Genomic DNA, 17144 nt, shown 5'->3' with positions numbered 1-17144 from the left:
CGGTGGTCGCTGTGATTTCTGAGGGAATCGCTACGTGTCCCGGCACGGAGGCGCTGGAGGGCACAGAATCCAGGTTTTTCAGCAAGGGCGGGCGGCAAAGGCGCGGGCCTGGTTTTCCAGAGGTAGGAAGGGCTCCCGGTTTTAACGGAGTTCTGCGGGTGGATGCGGAGTTCCCCTGGATGTCAGAGGTGAGGGCAGCCAAAGCCAGTGGATATTTGAGAATATTTGGTCCCGTTTTCTAGATTCTCACTGCCGTTTGTGAGCTAAGGAAATTCCACAAGGGAGTATCAAACTGGGCTTAGGAAACCACTGGCTGCACAGGAATGAGTTAATTTTCTTGAAGAAACAAGCGACAGATTGACAGTAAGGTTACGCTGTCAATAAAAACAAAAAACCCCCCCAAAAGTTAGAACTAGTTTAACATTTTTCTTAGTTGTCACCAATTTTCATCAGCAGAAATACTGGCGGTTCTTCAAACAAGTAGAATGGCCTAAATCTTAAAAAAAAAGAGCTTAACAAATCAGCACCAACAACAATTCTTGTGTGTTACTGTCACCCCACCCTCTTTTATTGATTATCTGTGATGCTATAATTGGGTTTTTGAAGGGGCAATCCATCACTGACAGTGAAATAATCTAGCAAGTAGAGCATCATATCAAGATAACCTTTTGGCTGTGAGTTGGGGTTTTTTCCCCCTTAGATCCTGCCTCTAGAATTATAGTGTCCTCCAAAATCAGGCACTTGCTGTGACCCTTCTGTAACTGGTAGATGCTCAAGATTGCCCAGCTCTGCCTAAATCATGCAGACTGTATGATGTAATCTGTTTCCCCACATGCATCATCAGTCGTGAGAATAGCCCCAGTTCCACATACTACTTTGTGTGCTACCAGTTCACATTCAAACAAGGTAATTCGAATGAATCTGTGTTGACCGCTCTATTTCTGTACCTGCACATAGATATTCAGCAACATCAATATTCACTTTCAGTTCCTCGTTAAATGAACTGAACTGTGAATACCAGGCGTCAGTTGCATAGCTTTCAGTGGTTTGTATCTTTAGCGCAGCAGGCGATCTTTTCCCTGGCTAGTCAAAAGCTGCAGAGAACTCATGCACATGAAGTGAATTCCTTTGTGCCTCCAGTCTTACGTTTTTCAGCTTCCTTTTTACTCCTCTCCGGCCATTTGATGGGGCCATCTCAGCAAGCATGCATGGATTTTTCACATTAGCTAATTTGAGGTATCCAAACTTTTCCTTTAGCGTATGTTTTCAGCTGTCCCACACTGACGTGCGTAGTCAACTACCGAGTATCACAGAATCATAGATTATCTCAGGTTGGAAGGGACCCATAAGGATCATCGAGTCCAAATCCCTGGTCCTCACAAGACTACCTAAAATTAAACCGTATGACCAAGAGTGTGGTCCAGACTCTCCTTGAACTCTGACAGGCTTGGTGCCGTGACCACCTCCCTGGCGAGCCTGTTCCAGTGACAAACCACCCTCTCAGTGAAGAACCTTTTCCCAATGTCCAGTCTGAATTTCCCCTGACACAGCTTCGTTCCTATCGCTGATCGCTGGAGAGGGGAGATCAGCACCTCCCGTTCCGCTGTCCCCCTTGAGGAAGTTGTAGGCTGCAATGAGGTCACACCTCAGTGTTCTCTGCTCCAAGCTGAACAAACCAAGTGACCTCAGCTATTCTTTGGAAGTCCTGCCCTCGAGGCCTTTCACCATCTTGGTCGCCCTTCTCTGGACACGCTCTAATAGTTTGATGTCCTTTGTATATTGAGGTGCCCAAACCTGCACACAGTTCTTGAGGTGGGGCCGCACCAGTGCAGAGTGGGACAACCACCTCCCCCGACCAGCCAGCTATGCTCTGCTTGATGCACCCCAGGAAGCGGTTGGCCCTCTTGGCTGCCGGGGCATGCTATTGACACGTACTCAATTTGCCATCAACCCAAACCAATAGACACAAAGACCTGCCATCAGCCCAAACCAACCAGTAGAGCAATAGGTCCTCATTTGTCAAGATCAAAGTACAAATCTCAGGCAGAGTAAGAAGCATCTGGACAACCTGCAGTACTGTAGAAATGAGTTTGCCATACCCTCAACTATTTAACTCAAACAGAACAAGTATTTCTATTGCTTGGAGTTTCTTTAGAAAACAGACAATACTATCAGTAGCTGCGGATGGAAATTTTTTCAGTTTCAAAATAGTCTTCTGAATTTTGCTGCTTTATATCAGACAACATCACTCATTGCTTGGAATGTAATTCCTTTTCCAAGGAATTGGATATGATCTATGGCATAAACAAATGATTCTGAATTAGGATTAAACAGCATTTTAATTAGTTGTATTAATCTCATGAGTTTGTTTAACTTTTTTAAGTTTTAAAAATATATTTCATTTCAGGGTTAGAAGGGGCTGGGATCTGAGCTAGTTATGACGTGGATTGATTTGACTGAGGGCATGATTTTTTTAAACCAAAATACTGTTATAGGATCATAGAATTGTTTGGGTTGGAAGGGACCTTAAAGACCATCTAGTTCCAACCCCCCTGCCACGGGCAGGGACACCTTCCACTGGACGAGGTTGCTCAAAGCCCCATCCAACCTGGCCTTGGACACTTCCAGGGAAGGGGCAGCCACAGCTTCTCTGGGCAGCCTGTCTCAGTGCCTCACCACCCTCATAGTAAAGAATTTATTCCTTATATCTAATCTAAATCTGCCCTCTTTTAGGGTAGCTTAAAGCCATTACCCTTGTCCTGTCCTGTTGCTGTTCTTAATGTGAATACACTTTTGCTGTTATAAGGACATTTGTATTGGTATGGTTCATACACTTGCCCTAAATGGGAGCCTGTATATATGATGTATTAAGTGTATGTGCATTAGTAGAATCATACCTACACCAGAAGGGTATACTGATATTAGTATATAAATATGTTTTCGTAAAGCTGTACAACTTTTATAGATACCCTGGCCTACACTTCAACTCATTTATGTACACAAATGAAGTATCAACATGGGAAAAAAAAACAATCAAAAGCTATCTTGAAAAGCAGAGAAAGAGATGGGATTTTGATTTCCTAGTAATTGTTTTGTGAAAAATAATCAATCTGCTAGTAGATAGTGTAGTCTGAGTTACAGTGTTTTCATTACAAATTAAATTGGTGTTGCCCCGCAGAAAAAAGCTCGGGGCGAAGACCACAGTATCAGTGCAGCAGCATGGTATAAATAAAACAAAAACTTCTGACCTCCTAAAAAGCAAAGAAACAAAAGCAAAAAAACCCCAAAAAACAAACCCCAAACATCTCATTTTCTTAATAAGCAGATGTATGGAAAAAAGGAGCAGTTTCCTGCGTTTTCAAGCTATGTTCTTATGGTAAGTCATAGTTAATATTCCCATCCCTCCTCTACACGCCAGACACTCTTAGTGCAGCTAGTGCATGTGTTTATGTTTAGAAGTGTGAAAGGAGACTTGCTTAAATGTGATGAGCTGCTTGTAGATGGCACTTTGTGTCTGTACAGTTGCTTTCCACTGTACAGCCTTTAGTATATGTCCCCTACATGTAGTCTGTTGTACCCTAGGCCGAAACTCTTTACTTTCATGCACTTTCTTTTGCCTGCTGCTGTGTCTTGTACTCTTCTAGGTTTGATTCACATTGAATTTATTTCAAGAGAAATATTTAAAAGAAAATACATGAAGTATTCTTCTGGAGAGCGGGGGAGAAAGCAGGGTTGCTTGGCTAGGTCAGCCTCAATGGCTGTCAAACCCAGTCTCTCTAAGCTTAAAGGGTATTGATGGAATATTGACAGACCAGTCATCATTCCAGTGGAAGGAATGCTTGCTACTCAATTGAGTACAGCACTACAGTTAATTTAAATGTCTCATTAATCAATCTTTCTCACAATCTGTTCTGCAATACTTGTGCCATAACATCTGAACTATGTTACTATGACATTTAATTTCTCTCTTCAGTATGCATCTAAAGGGCTACCATTAATCCCATATTAAAGATCAGAAACTGAAGCCCTGATATTTTTGACTGTCTATGGCTTTACACTGATGAGAAAAATTTTAGATGGTTATTTTGCGTGTTCATTCTTGAAGATTTCCTTCATAAACTGGTTGGCAGTTGCTGTTTTGGGAAGTGTGGCAAAATAATTTTGAAGACAATGGTGGTCAAAATGAACACAAGATAGGGACTGCAGGCTTACATGCGTCGCTTTCCAGAGTATAGTCTAGAAGCAAGATTTTAAGGTTTGTGGTATGGTACATTGGAAAAGTTGTAGCACCTGAGAAGAGTAATCCAAGAAGTCTTGGGCAACTCTGCAAGAAATGCTAAGCGCAGGGGTATAGCTAATGTCTCTCTTCCCCACAGAGTTCAAAGTTTTATGCGGCCTCTTCAAGGTGCTTAGCAGAATGCCCATTCTCTCTCCCAGATTAATATCCAAAGACAATCTTTTCTCAAATATAAATGAACTCTGTGGCTTCTGTTAACTTCATTGCTCCTTTTTCTACTCTATAAATTTGTGAAAAGACACCAACACTTTGGATCTGCATGCAACTTTTTTCTTTGGTGGAAATAAACAATTACCTTTTCCCCTATTCTCAGAAACTTCATTAGCTCTGAGTATTTTTCCCTTTTTCTTCAGGGCAGTCAACTGTGATTCCTACGTGAATTTTAGCTATAATTTCTAAACTGTTTTTATTCTGAGCAATAAACCTCCTTTTTAACATTTTTATTCCTTTCCAGGCTTGAACATTTTACTTAGTGTGTAAGTGAACTGAAAAACCTTTTTTCTTAGGCCATCAGAACCCATTCCGGGATTTGAAAGGATAACAATTTTGAGGGATATCACACTCTTTTTTAGGCCTGCAATAGCTTTTTTTTTCCCCTGACAATTCAATATTAGCATTCTTGCATCCATATTGGTCTTGTTTTTGATGAATTCCATACACTCATGGGACATTCATCACCCAGTATCAACATGACAGATTGAGTATGATTAAATCAAAGAAGAAAACAAACAAAAATTAGGAAAAGTCCTACTGTAAACAGCTCTGCAGATTCTTTATTGTACTGTTGATTTTAAGCAGGTCTCATTGATTTTGATGGGGAGTTTGGTTAAAAATCAATAGCATGCCATGGTGTCCTGATTGTACCTTAAGATTTGTGCAAAGACAATAAAAGGACTTTATGTGAGGGAGGGACTTTTTACTAGTACCATTACTATGAGAGTTAATGGGCTGTATTCTGATCACTGTCGCTTCTGAGTAAGTTTTCCTTTGACACATCATGCACATAGAGAGCAGGCTGTACGCATGTAATCCATACCTGTCTTCATGCAGGAGTGAACAGTTTTCCACATCTTCCTGGCATCAGGATTGATTTCTGCATATACAGAGAAACTTGGGAGAACTGGAAGGATATAAGCAAGACACAGTTTAGGTAAGGGATAGGGGAAACAGCACTCACTTAGGCCTCATTTTTTAACAGGTTTGGAGATGCAGAACACCTAATACCCTTTAGCTATTGCCTTCGATTTGGGTGGTCTGCCACAGGAACTCTGATCTGTTCTGTGAAGGCAAGCAACTCCCCATCCCAATGAAAGGGTCTCTCAGAACTATATTTTGCTAAATTCCTTGGTTTGCAGACAATTATTACCACAAATGTGCAACATCTTTTTCTTCATTGACTTCAGTGGAATGGCTTCATAGTTACACAGTGGCTTCATATTTGGCCTTAATTCTGTAGTCATGCTTTACACTCGGCTTTCCAGTTCTGTATTTGTTTTAAATGCAACAACAGATTAATTGTAAAAGAAGATGGCAGTTTTGAAAGCTTCAGTACATGTCTAAGAGATACGAAACTCACTCCGTCATTCGGTCGATCCGTCCATCCGTCCGTCCGTCCATCCATCCATCCATCCATCCATCCATCCGGGTAAAGCTGGCTTACTCCAGGTGAACTGTGGGATGTAGTGAGGGAGAACAGAGAAGTCCAACCATGGGCAGTAAGTGGCTTGAATGGCTGCTGCAGCTTCTGGTTACCAGTGTTTGAAGCAATTCCCACTATTCTCTTAGTCCACCCATATCATGGCCTTTTGTCATACCCAAAACTGGAAACAGAGACTGTATTCATTGACTTCTGTGGAACTGAATTGGATTTATACTGAACTTTTTTTTTTTAATCAAAGTTTCCAATAAACTTCAGAAGAACACTAAAAAATGTACAGAGTGGTTTTGCTGTTTCAAGCATATTTACCTCAGTCCTGGTTCTAGCAATGCTTCAAATAGACTTGGATACAATTTATTTGCTATTGAAGTGAGAAACTAAGTAGAGAGCAAAAAATAAATCATGCAGGTGAATGGATCTACAAACAAAGTCTTAGAATAAAATTGAAGCTAATGATCCAATCATCTCTGACTACTGGAATATGATAGAACATGAAGCATACCTTCAAGGTATGCAATCTTATGGAGCTCAGGTTGTTATAATAAAACTTAACTGACCGAATTTCCTCCTTACTTTTCATTCTATGCTTTTCCTAGCAATCCCAGAGAGATGTTTGTTAGATAGCTTTCAAATTTTTGATTCACTTAAACAGAAATAAGCTCTGAGGTTTTATAATCAATATTGCTAATTATTATGATTAACTTGGAGGCCTTGAATTTAAAATGGAAGGGTTGCAATTAGATGAAGGCATTCAAATACTTTATTCACTATAAAGAATAGGAGAATTTTTGTTAAATGTGGAGTCTTTGTATGGGTTGGCTCCATTGTAACAAATGGCTTTTAAAAACTCAAGAGTTTGTTTTCTTCCTTGTATTTGTCTGTAAATACTACAGGATAAATTCCCTCCAGATGAAGATCTAGATCTCAGAGCAAGTCAGAAATTGAATGTTTTCTCTCCCATGCAAACACACGTACATAAACAAGCCTGTGCATGCACAAAGACATACACATATGAAAACTAATACTTGCTTTTTTAGTTCATGAAATGTTTGTATCAAGAACTTGGAATTGTTAAGAACTTGAACTGTTCATGCATTTCAAGACCACTAGGTGCTGCCTATTCACTGCAGCAAACCTTACAGTCTCTTATAGTAAGTGAGAGGAAATATGTGAATTATTCATAGTGTCAAACTGAATTTGAGGCCTTTTGCTTCCCATTGTAATCTGAACAACTGAGAATAAAGCTAAAAATATAGTAGAGGGCTTATGTTGTGTAATTAGGAGAAGCATTTCCTTGGCCACTTAGTTTTGAGCCCTCAATTACTGACATGGTGAATAAAAGGTATTAACAAAATCCTGCAAAAAGCCTTTCTAATGTTTTGAGAAAGGAAAACACAAAAAGCCCTCTCATATTCTGGTCTGACTGGCATTGGAGGGATTTACTGTCAGGCGATTACTGAAAATTGAAAAATGTAATTAAGGTTCACTTAAAAGTTTCTAATCTCACTTTAGCTCTGATGCTCATTATCATCTTAAATGTGACACCTATTGTTTTTTAAATAACACGTGAAGAGCTGGGTGCTTACGGTTAACACTCAGTCCTTCCTAATATATTTCATTACCTGCTAATTCTGTACACGCAACTGCAGATCATGGACAGGCAGAAATGGAAGAAGAAAGTTTTACTGCATTGTTATAATAGAAAGAAATAATACACATCTCTAGCTTTTAACAAGCCTATCCATGATAGCTGTAAATATGCCTAAGAGTGAAATGCGAACAGCAATCACAACACGTGAGTCACCTATCCGCTGACAAGTGTAAGCTTGTGGCTGCATGAAATGGCTTGGAAACCTTTGTGATTTTGCTGTGCTTAAAAACCTCCATTCCTATCTTCTAGAAGATGGAATGGCTTGAATATAAATATGGGACAAGAAATAGAAGTAAAGGGCATGCATAATGTGTCAATATTAGCATATTATGATCAATGAAACTTACTGAAATAAAATGTGCAGTATGCAGAAAGCAGGGTTATTGCTGCTACGTGTGTTTGATACCACTGTTCGCTTTTTTAATGAAGAAGAGATGACATTTCAGTCTTCCTTTGACTCAAATAGACCATTTTTTTCAGTAGGAAGAAGAACAGAGATGTGAATCTAATGTTGAAAGGCAGACTGGGCATTATCAACAGTTTTTGCAAAGATTTAGGTAAAATATTGGAAGAGAACAATTGTTCTCTCCATGTCGTTAAAATGACCCTGAGAATGAAGCTGTACCCATGTTGTCTTCAAGGTCTGGAAAAAAATACTAATGCTTGAGTAAACAGTAAAATACAGTAAATTAGTAGCCTAGGTGAAGAGTTTAATCACTTCTGTAACATATCTGTCTATTAATATCTCATGTAAAGATTGTCTCAAGGGAATATGTAGTCAGTTGAATGCCTGAGGGAGCAGGCTTAGTGGTAAGAGCATGGGTAAGATTCCGAAGCAAAGTTTAGAAACCATAAACCCCTGCATGTTCAGCTTTTGGTTTCCCCTCTCTTTAATTGCAAGGTGCAAATTATATATCCCAGAATGATTTTGTGATCCAGAAAATGTGACACGAATCAAAACACACTACGTGTTATATTTGTCAGTGGGAAATCCCAACTCAGTTAACGCTAATGGGAGGATTTTTTTTTTTTCACCTCTAATTTCAGTACAGCAAGGCCTCATCCATCCCTGCTTTGGCTATTCTTTCACTTTAAGTGCTGGCTAAGAAGTGCAGGCTGCTACCAGTCTTGTGGAACCGGCATGACATTCCCATCCATGTTTCTAAAACCCTTGTTTTTTTACAGCTACTGCCAGGTTTGGGGCCATACAATCACAGTGTTCTACACTGCAGATGTTCCCTCCTTTTGCAGAGTAGGAGACTTGGCATCAACTATTCACACTGGCAGCATTGTGTGATGTTTATACAAATGTGGTCAAAAGAAAAATTATATGTACTGGAGGTGGGAACAGTCAAGCTTGCCTGGTCCATGTAACTACTATATTGTAGTGCATGTTTTGTTTCCCAGCAGTAAAAATAAGCATGATTTGGGAAAGGCTCTAATTGTTAGCATCGTTCCCTTGTCCAGGAGATTTGCCAGAAAACAGCTTTAAATCATGTCTAGGGTACTGAAGAAGTACTGGTGGCAGAGCCTGCCCCAATGAACAGCGACCAGCTATGTGGTGTCAAAGCTTTAAATTCCAAATTCCTGAAAACCCATGAGCTATTTAATGGTGTTACTTGCAGTTACACATGGTAAGCTTGACCACAGGACCTGCTTAGTGAATGTCGCTGTCCAGACATTAGTGTGTAAATGCCAGGCTTGTGCCTGATCACGCAGTTGCCCAAGTTACAAGGTGTAGACCTTTATTTGTAGTGAAGTTGGCTTCTTTATGACAGCGATGATAAGATCACTGTAGCAAAAATCTCATATTCTGGATAGAACAGAACATTTATTCTACCTGAGAAAGGCAGAAAGGAGAATATTTGGTAGCAACTTTTCAAACGAAGTATATTTATATCAATAATTCATGTGCTGTTGAAGTTCTTCTTGAAATTGTATTAAATAACACTAATTTTCAAATTCTCTTGGAAACCTGAAGACATTCCAGTGAGGATTTCCAGCATTCTTCTAGAGAAACGAAGGAAACTTGGGTATCTACTTATTTGCTTAAATCCCATATAAATTAAAAAAACAGTTAATTTTGTTAAAAAGACAATTATAAACGTCAGCTGTCAATCAACATAATTTCGTGGAAGGTAGATCTTTCTTTCCAAACAAACTCGTCATGTTTATTTTATAGCGAACTGTGGATCTACTGGAATAAGGTGATTGTATTCATATAGTAGTGTTGAGTTTCTCCAGTGGGTTTGATATAATCCTGAAACATTCTGACTAAAAGATGTGATTCATGTGGGACAACCAGCATGCACAGCATATAGATTTAAAACTGGATTACTGAGAGGCCTTGAAATGCAACCCATACCAGGCTGACAGAGCTGGGTGTCTCCAGCAGGTTTCAAAGGGGTCATTAAAGTACTTCAACGCTGTTTTTGAAATCAGTTGTGTAGATGATGACACAGAATTTTCGCCTGGATGGTTTGAAGATGATCTAAAGATCGACCAGAAAGTAGGTAATGAATACAAGTTGTTTTACAGAGGGAACTTAGTTACCTAATTAAATGCAATTACCTAGTTCGAAGAACTGTGATTTAGAAGAGCCACATCTATAACTAGGAGTCATTACAGGGCACAGCAAAATCTGAGCCAGTGCTGAGTGCTCTTCAGCAGGGCTACTTACTCTTGGCATGTGGTTTTGGCTATGCTGTCCTTTGTATTCAAATTAACTTTTTAGGGGCCACATCAGGTGTGTCTGTATTGCATTGTGTAGGCTCGCTTACTCTCTGTCTTGGCATGTGGGTGACTCAAAGAGGAGTTGAAAGTTCACTGAAGGTAGTCATCTCAAAATCAAACATTAATGCTATGTTTTGGAAAGAAGGAGGAGGGGGAATGGGAAGTGACTTTGTCAGTACACATATCAATGGTAACACCATTACTAGAATACTGTCTTCATTTTTCATAGCTGCGCTATGAAAAGAACGTGAAGATATGGTTGAAAGATACAGAAGGGTACAAAGTAATGTCGTGATGAAGTCTGTGTTTATCTCTGCTTGGATTATTGGCATCTAACTTTTAAGCAGTTTGAAAGAAAGCAGAATGCTTTTCCACCAGTGGCCCATGTTCATAGCTTCACTTGTGTGGACTGTTCGTTACTTAATGAGTTCTGTCTGAGCTACGAGTATTCAGCATTGTTCTGAGAAGCACGTCTGTCTGCTCTCCAGTTTGTGTCCCAAAGCAGAGTTTCGCTCTAGGCAGTAGAACTAGGTGGTCATTGTAGGTCCCTTCCAAGTAAGATTCTATTCTATTCTATTCTATTCTATTCTATTCTATTCTATTCTATTCTATTCTATTCTATTCTATTCTATTCTATTCTGTTCTTCAGGGTTCACTCCATTGTTGGTCCTCTTTCCTTGTTCTTTCCCTTCCCCATTTGAATCTTAGATGGTCCTTATCATGTGACCTTCATTTTATGAAAGCATATTTCCCACCTAGAACAAATACCAGACAAGATCACTGAAGGATATTACCCAAGTCCTGCAGAGGCAATTGCATAATACTGTGCTTTTTAAAATTTAAACCTGATTTTTTTTAGAAAAGATGTTAATCATTGTGTACTATTTTAAAGACCCTCTGTAATTACCTTTTCATTTTCACTGACTTCATTGATAGCAGAGGGTGGACCGGTAATGATCTTTGGCTACACAATGCTTTTTTCCTTTCAATGAAAGGATAATAGATAATTATAGCTTATAAATGGACCAGAGAACAGTTATATACATACAGGAAAAAGTGTTAGGGTCTTACTCAAAGCTGTAGAGGGAAAACCTTCAATGCATGTAGGCATTCTGTTTAATGAAAAGACTTGTTTTTTGTTTTGCTTCCAAACACTGGTTCTTCAGAAGCTCAGTAACATTTTGCACACTGCACTATTTTGTTATTTAGCATTGTGTGAGGCTTTGCATCTTATGGAAGTGGAAATCTACCAAAATACAAAGCAGTTTCTGAATTGTTTTATTGACTCTAGTTCAGGTGGGTCTATCTTGTTCAGTTAACTACAGATTCAAAAACAGGAATTTTAAGTGCAATGTAAAATATCCCTGCCACTGGAAAACTCTTGCAATCTGCAAGCATCCCAAATGACATTTCAATATGTTTTTTTGCTACTTTTAAATATCAATTTTTTACATAAATTCAGTAACAACAGATATTACTTGAATTTAAATGATTTCCAGAATATTTAAGAAGTCTCATGGCTACAAAAAACTATATACATATTACATTATCAAAGCTAGACCACCTGCCTCCTGCTTTGATTGATACATCAGTTGTTAGTGAACAGATAAATCTGTGCTGTAAATTGTAGCTATTTGTTTGCACTCCAAATGCTTTCAATTAATTTTTTTTAAAAAAGCAAAGGGAAGTATGTCCTCTTCCCCAGTCCCTAACAGCTATTGCTATGACTCAGAAGTGCAATTTGTGATTAGGTTATTTCCATTTCAAAAGGAGCTTTGAAAAGAGTGGATACATGGAAGACGCAAAACCACCAGCGTCTTTGTGGACCACAATTTCTGAACTGCAATGGACTTTTAAAAATTATTTATTGTTAATAAGATGCACCACAAGATGGCTCTCTAACAACAAAAATAGTCACAAAATCCGGAGCTGGTTCTGAAAATAGTTGTTGAACTCTGTCTGGGACCAAGTTCACCAGCACAGACCTGTGTGCAGTGCTGCTGGAGTTGAGGAGAAACTGTTTAACCATCCTGGCAATACCAAATGAATCACGGGGGTTTTTCCGGTGTTATTTGCTGACAGGAAGAAACTAGACTATAATACCACTTGCTTAAATGTTCAACATAAATAGCCATGCCCACCTGTGACAAGTTAACAGTGTTATATGGATGCTGAGTGTGGCAGCACAAGAACTCAATGGCATTTTTAGCTGAAGAATAATTTCAGAGTAATCTACATGTGGAAAATGCACACCCAGTAGAAGTACTGACCGCAAGTTGTGTGCAGTAATAGTCTTAAACAGGTACAGCCTGGAGTGGCTACTAGGAAAGACCATCTCCCAAGAAGTACACACTGACTTTGCTAGACATGAAACACCAAGCTTTTGTATTTTTCTCCTTCATCTCATAGATTACTGTCAAAAAGCAGAACTTTCCTGCCTGTAGCAAAGGCTAAAACAAACTTCAGTTCTTTTAAAGGCAGTATCTGTTTTTTGTGGAGCCCTTGGGTGGGTCTGCACAGTCCCAGCACAGGACATTTCATGCCTTGTACACCCAAAAGAGAAAGAGACTAGTCTAACTTGACTAGTCTAGTCCAGTGGAACTCCCCTTGGAACTTCAGTGCAAATTCAACAACATGGTGGAAGAAACAGGGTCAGCATCTAAAACTGTGTCCCCCATTCTTGCTGAGCAGACCAGGACACATGGAACTGTGAGAATAAAGTCAGAAACTGTCCTTAGCTGCTCCTCATCTGTTAGTTGTGGCTGATAGCTGCAATTCAGTAATTGCCCATGTGAGCACTTATGTTCCGTGTAAGGACAAAAATCAGATTAGTTTAAATTCACCTGCTTGAATTTTCCCATAGATGGAGCAGAAGAGCCCTTTTAGTCAGTTACCAGCTCTCAGCTAAGAGTTACATGCTATCCAATTTATAGCAAGGCAGAATAACAGATTAGTTTCAACTATCTTCAGCAGCTTGTTAAGATAACATGTCCTGAAATGAAGTGTTCCCTTAGTCAGGCATAGCAGAGATGCGATGCTAGAATCTCTTCTTCCTTCCCTCTCAGCTGCTAGCTGCTGCCTCAGACCCAGTACCTGACTGTGGAAAAGCTTAGGCAGTAGTAATAAATCAAAGGCAGGCACAGATTTAATGTGTTAGCAGGTTTGCTGTGACTGAACTTGGGATAGAGAGCTTAGCCACAACCCATTGTTATTATGGTTCTGACAGAGACCACTTCACAGAGGCTTGAGGTGCTAGTAATGAAATATAAGAGGATTACTGTTTTGGACAGAGATTTATATCTAGTCTTCTCAGCTCTAATAAGAAATGGTCTTAAGCTGCATAAAATGGGATCTAGACTTTCCTAAAGTTTAGCGTTATTCTGAATGAGGACTTTGGTTCAGGGAAAACATTTATAAACTTCACAGATCCTGAAGTTTCTACTCTCTGAGACTCCCTAGCCCTCTCTGCAGCTCCCTGTGGAGTAGTCCAGCAGAACTACTGTGCTAAAAGGTCTGCCTTGCAGTTCTTCAGCCCTAACCCTGTCCAGGTTTCTCATAAAGGACTCTTGTTGCCTAGCTGGCCTCTTTTGTTACTGCCCTTCAGGTAAATCATCTTTCACAGGGATGAGCTAAGGTTACAGACAATGCTAGTGAAGTTCTCCTAAGTTGTTATAATGTGACCATTGTTTCATTGCCCATGTGAAATCATGGGATAGACTGTGTCTGTTGCCTGATGCCAAGTGAGATGATGTATTAGTGAAATGGCTGGATTAAACTGGAAATCACGGCTGATTCATCCCCTGCTACTCTTGTAACACCCTGATCACTCTCTTCATTGGAAGAATAACCTCCAGTTACAGTCTGTTGCAAAACTCAATCTGACGAAAGTGGCCCGTTTTAGGTGGTACTGGAACAAAGAAGGATCCCTAGATCTGTGGGATGGGCTATGTCCATTGTTACAGAATCACAAAACGGTTGAGGTCAGAAGAGACCATCTGGTTCAACCTCACTGCTCAAGCAGGGCCACCTAGAGCAGGTTGCACAAGACCATGTCCTGTCAGGCTTTGAATAGCTCCACAGACAGAGACTCCACAGCCTCTCTGGGCAACCTGCTGTGGCGTTTGATCGCCCTCACAGTAAAAAAGTGTTTGCTTGTGTTCAGATAGAATTTCATGTGGTTTAATTGTGTCCTTTGCCTCTTGTCCTGTCACTGGGCATCACTGACAGGAACCTGACTCTGTCTTCTTCACTCATTCCTATATTTATTCACTCATTCATTTATTTACATGAATTGATAAGATCCTCCTGAGCCTTCTCTTCTCCAGGATGAATAGTCCCAGCTCTCTCAGCCTTTCCTCATATGAGAGATACTGCAGTCCCTTCATCATCTTAACGGCCCTTAGCTGGACTTGCTCCAGTAAGTCCATATCTGTCTTGTACGGGGGAGCCCACAAGTGGACTCAGCACTCCAGGTGTGGTCTCGCCAGTGCTGACTACAGAGGAGGGATCACTGTACCTGCTGGCAATACTCCTCCAAATGCAGCCCAGGATACTGCTGGCCTTTTTTTTGCCACAGGGGTGCATTGCTGGCTCATGGTCAGCTTGTTATCCAGGAGGAACCCAAGGTCTTTCTTGGCAAAGCTGCTTTCCAGCCAGTTACTCCCAGCGTGTGCTGCTGCCTGGGATTATTACTCCCCATATGTGGGACTCTGCATTTCCCCTTGTTGCACTTTATGAGATTCCTCTCTGCCTCTCCTGTCAAAATCCCTCAACAGTGGCACAACCATCTGGTGTATCAGCCACTCCTTCCTGTTTTGTATTATCTGTGAACGTGATGAGGATGCACTGTCCCATAGCTGCGCCCATTAATGAGGATGTTGAACTGTATTGGACTCAGTATTGAGCCCTGTGACTTCTGCAATTAGTGACTTGCCCCCAACTGGACTTTGAGCCACAGATCACAACCCTCTGGACCTGGTCATTCAGCTAGCTTTTAATCCACCTCACTGTCCACTTTTCTAACCTGTATTTTATCAGCTTGTCTATTGTGATGTTACAGGAGTTGATGTCAAAGGCTGTACTAAAGTCAAGGTAAACAGTGTCCACTGCTCTCCCATTGTCTACCAAGCTAATTATGTCATTGTAGAAGGCTATCAGATTGGTCAGCCACGTTATCTCCTTTGTAAATCCTTGCTGGCTACTCCCCATCATTTTGTCCTTCATGTATTTGGAAATGCTTTCCAGGGAATTTTTCTTCATCACCTGCCCAGAGACTGAGGTGAGGCTGACTAGCCTGTAGTTCCTTGGATCTTTGTTGTTGCCATCTTGAAGATAGGAGTGATATTTGCTCTCTCCCAGTCTTCAGGAAATTCAGGAACCCAGTAATTATGACTATTCAAAGACAATTAAGAATGTCCTTGTAATGGTATCAGCCAGTTCCCTCATCACTCGTGGGTGCAGCCTGTCAGACCCCATGCAGTTTTGTACATCCAGTTTGTTTAAGTGCTCCCTAAACTATTCCTCCTCCACCAGAGTAAGTCTTCCTTGTCCCAGACTTTCCCTCTGGTCTCAGGCACCTATTCCTGGAGGGCGGTTTTCCTGGTAAAGACTGAGGCAAAGAAGGCATCGAGTACCTCAGCCTTCTCCATATAATTTGTCACCGGTTCCCTTGCTGCATTCATCAGCAGGCCCATGTTTTCAGTGGTCTTCCTTTTGCTGTTTATGAACTTGTAGAATCCTTTCTTGTTGTCCTTCGCATCCCTTGCCAGAAAATTCCAAGTCAGCCTTGGCTTTTCTAACTCTATCTCTGTATGACCAGACAGACTCTATACTCTTCCTGGGATGCCTACCTTTGCTTCCACCCTTTGCACACTTATCTGTTATAGCCATGTACCTGCTGAAAATGCTTCAGCAAACATGGGGAAGAGCAAGAAAATTCTTCACTCTCCACCAGCCCTTTGCCAGACAGACTATGCTGAGTTTGTCAGCTTCTTCTCTCATTTGCGCCTACAGACTTAGGACAGTTTCCACACATAGCCACTGTCAGCAGCTACTGCTCCAGAGGAGGCAGCATCGCCCATGCATCCATGGGAAGTATTTGGGCACTGGGCTCCATTCCTGCTTACCTGGCTCAGAACTGAACTAGGCAGCATAGTGAAAATACTGCTGGACCAGCAATGCCAGCCCTCCCAGCAGCACCAGGAAGAGTGCCTCAGACTGTGAACAGAAACAATAAACTGGTGTCTCTAATGAAGATAAGATGAAAGAAAATGCACACTTGCTTTTACAGAAAACCCAGCGGAGCACTTTGCCACCAGCTGGGTCTTCTACCTAATATGTGAAGCACAAGTTGCCCAAGGGCTTCCAGGCCTCAGTTTCGCTGCAGTGGGAACAGAAGGAAGCACAGTGGCTGCAGCAGCATCTTGGGATCTGGAGCAGACTTGCTGCATTGGGCAGTGCTGTTGAGACATTACAGCCTGTCCCATGTATCTTTGGTAAATCCTAACATGGACTTTTCTGCCTACTGCTATACTGCAAGAACAATGGACTTTTCATATCCAAAGAATAAGGACAAAAAACATGATAAATGTTGCATGTGTTGTTCCATTTATTTCTGTTTAGCAATTTGTTACTGAAACTTAAAATAAGAGAGGTGGCTTGGCCAGTTGGAACATGCAATCTGCTGTATTGCACTTTGGCAAGTGATGTTTTGGGACGCACAGGACAAATTAGCATTACAACTGTTTGTCAGAGAGATAACTGGAAAAAGCTAAATCACAGTAGAAATCTCATGACCTCATCCTAGG

The sequence above is a fragment of the Opisthocomus hoazin genome, chromosome 3, assembly GCF_030867145.1.
Source record: "Opisthocomus hoazin isolate bOpiHoa1 chromosome 3, bOpiHoa1.hap1, whole genome shotgun sequence".
NCBI lineage: Eukaryota > Metazoa > Chordata > Aves > Opisthocomiformes > Opisthocomidae > Opisthocomus > Opisthocomus hoazin.
Note: the sequence above shows the minus strand (reverse complement) of the source record.